The following is a 3798-nucleotide window of genomic DNA, read 5'->3' on the forward strand; positions in this document are numbered from 1 at the left end:
GTTGCAGAAATGCTAGAGGCTGGTATAATTCAACCGAGTCAAAGTTCTTTCTCTGCTCCAGTAGTATTGGTGCACAAGAAGGATGGATCATGGCGCATGTGTCCGGATTATAGGGAGCTCAACAAGCTCACTATTAAAGATAAGTTCCCCATTCCTGTCATTGATGAATTACTGGATGAATTGCATGGATCAATTTACTTCACCAAGTTGGATCTTCGTTCAGGATATCATCAAATCAGAATGAAGATTGAAGACATTCCGAAAATGGCATTTAGAACTCATGAGGGTCATTATGAATTTTTGGTCATGCCTTTTGGCCTTACCAATGCACCTTCAACATTTCAAGGTTTGATGAATTCAATTTTCAAACCATTCCTTAGAAAATTTGTGTTAGTATTTTTTGATGATATACTAATCTACAACAAGTCTTGGAAGGATCATGTTGAACATGTTGACAGGGTGCTACAACTATTGGAGGAGAAACAATTATATGCAAAAAGATCCAAATGTTTCTTTGGAGTCCAGGAGGTGGAATATTTGGGTCATATTGTATCTCATGAAGGAGTTAAGGTAGACCCTAGCAAAATTAAAGCCATTAAGGAATGGAAAATCCCCACATCCATAAAGCATCTGCGAGGATTTCTTGGGTTGACAGGGTATTATCGCAAGTTTGTTAAGAATTATGGGAGAATAGCAGCACCTCTAACAACATTATTGAAGAAAGATGCATTTTCATGGACTCCGGAAGCAACAAAGGCCTTTGAACATCTTAAAGAGGCAATGTGCCAAGCACCGGTCTTAGCTACACCGGACTTCACAAAAACCTTTATTGTGGAATGTGATGCTTCAGGAAATGGAATTGGTGTTGTTCTAATGCAAGATGAAAGACCCATTGCTTTTGAAAGTCGTCCAATCAAGGGAAAGTTTTTAAGCAAAGCTATTTATGAGAAGGAAATGTTGGCAATACTCCATGCACTTAAGAAATGGCGACCCTACCTAATGGGAAGACACTTCAAGGTAAAAACGGATCATGATAGCCTTAAATACTTTTTAGAACAAAGATTATCCTCTGAAGAGCAACAAAAGTGGGTCACAAAGATGTTGGGTTATGACTTTGAAATCATCTACAAAAAAGGGAAGCAAAATGTGGTGGCAGATGCACTCTCAAGAAAGGATGAGGATGTGGAAGCATTGTTGTGCGCCATTTCTATTATCCAACCAGATTGGATAAATGAAGCAAGGGAGGAATGGAAGAATGACGAAGAAGTGTGGGCACTTATTCGAAAGCTACAACAAGATTCCAGTACGTCTGATACATTTAGCTGGAAAAATGATTCGTTATGGTACAAAGATCGCTTATACCTCTGTAAGAATTCCCAGCTAAAACAAAAGATTCTTATGGAATTGCACACTTCTCCCTTAGGAGGGCACTCAGGATTTTTAAAAACTTACCACAGGGTTAAGAAGGAATTTTTTTGGGATGGCCTTAAATCAGATATTCAAAAGTTTGTGGCAGAATGTTTGGTTTGCCAACAAAATAAAGTTGAAACAATTAAGACACCGGGTCTATTACAACCTTTATCCATTCCAAGCCAACGTTGGGAGGAGGTTTCAATGGATTTTATCACAGGTTTACCCAAGTCTGAGGGAAAGAGTGTCATCATGGTGGTAGTTGACAGACTTACCAAGTATGCACACTTTTGTGCATTATCACATCCATTTAAAGCCAGTACAGTTTCTACTGCATTTATGGAAACAATTCAAAAGCTACATGGAAACCCAAAGATTATTGTAAGTGACAGAGATCCCATTTTCACTGGAAATTTTTGGACAAAATTATTTTCTTGTCTTGGTACTCAGTTAGCTCATAGCTCATCTTATCATCCTCAATCTGATGGGAAAACTGAGATAGTAAACAAATGTTTGGAAGGATATCTTCGTTGCTTTGTATCTGATAAACAGACACAATGGGTCAAATGGTTGCCTCTGGCTGAATGGTGGTATAACACTTCCTTTCATACAGCAACAAAAATGACCCCATTTATGGCACTTTATGGGTATCAACCACCATCCATCACATCATATTTAAGAGAAAATTCTAAGGTTCAGGCAGTGGAACATCACATTGAACATCAACAAAAAGTCCTCCAACTCTTAAAGGATAACCTCGTGTTGGCACATAATAGAATGAAACAACAGGCAGATCAACATCGCAGTGAAAGAAGTTTTGATGTAGGTGATTGGGTATTCCTACGGCTACAACCATATAAGCAAATGTCCCTCAAGCAAGCTAAGAAGGATAATAAATTATCACCAAAGTATTATGGTCCGTACAAGGTGTTGCAAAAGATTGGTACTATGGCATACAAATTGGAGCTTCCTGCAGCTTCTCGATTGCACCCAGTTTTCCATGTTTCATGCTTAAAGAAGGTTATAGGTGACAAGCTCCCAGTTCAAAAAATATTGCCAGAACTTGACGAGGAAGGAAAAATTATATTGGAATCGGAAGCAGTTATAGAAACAAGAACTCGACAGCTACGAAATCGATCAATTTCAGAGTACCTTATCAAGTGGAAGAACTTATCCACTGAAGATTCCACATGGGAGGATGAGAATTTTATGCAGAAGTATCCAGAACTACTCAAGCGTTGAGGACAACACTTTTTTGAAGGAGAGGGGCATGTTGGGTCCCTATAATACTAGTGATTACCCCATTACTATTGTAGTTATACCCCTTATTTATATTGTTGTGCCCCCATTGCCCCCATATTGTTATTAATGTGCCCATAGAATCCCTCTATTGTTATTTTTGTGGCTTTATATTATTATTGTTAGGTCGGCTGGATTATATTGTGACTCCTTAGACTCCTATATATAGAAAGGAGGTTTTGTCATTTGAATCATCGAAGAATTGTTCATTTATGTAATGTAAAGGAGGTTGCCCCCTCGAAGAGGCTGAATTCTAAGGCGTTTATCTATCTTTTCTATCTTTTATTGAGTTGGTTTCATAACACTTTCTCTCTCTCGCTCTCTCTCCCCCCTAAATACTTTTCTCATCTATAAAAAAAATCGCTCCAATAGAAAATGGAACCCCTTTTCCTTCTAATGGCTCAATTATAACACATCTCGATATCCTACTAGTGGTCAAGTTTGACTCCAACTCTTAACTAGAGTTACAACATGGAACCTTTTGTAGTCTTCTTCATCATGATCATGTGGCTAGCACATTTTCCATGAATAATGGGGGATTACATGGCATCCTCTTAAGTAATGGTGGTTAAAATAAGAAGGTGAACTTTGGGTGGCATAACTTTTGTATATAGACTTTGATTAAGGTGATTCTTACATCGTTGAAAAATTATCCATGTGTAGAATAACACTATGGGGTGCGACACTTAAGCAACATATTTTTTCCTAAAAAATGTCATTTAAAGGCTCAAACTACATTTATCAGGTTTCAAACCCCAATTCACCTAATTGGGACCCATCAGTAAAAATGATCCTATGATCATATTCCTCCTATTTTCCACTCTGAGTGTGTTAAAATTGGTGAAAAATAATATAATGATCAAATTTAGATCATATCTCAACATTTTAGGAGGCTTTTGGTTCCCTAAAGCTTCTACTGAATGAGGCGAGGAAATTTTTCCTCCATCTTCTCTTAGTTGTACCATTTTTCCTTGCTTGGAAGATATCCCTTCAACCCAGTCTTCTAAAGGACATGCTACCCTTGTATTGTAGTTTTGTATATCTTCAATTTTTTCGTCTGTCAACGTTTTCAGAGCATCTATTTTTAAA

The sequence above is a fragment of the Pinus tabuliformis genome, chromosome J (genome assembly GCF_031772625.1).
Source record: "Pinus tabuliformis cultivar Carrire ecotype Pingquan chromosome J, CPIR1, whole genome shotgun sequence".
Lineage (NCBI taxonomy): Eukaryota > Viridiplantae > Streptophyta > Pinopsida > Pinales > Pinaceae > Pinus > Pinus tabuliformis.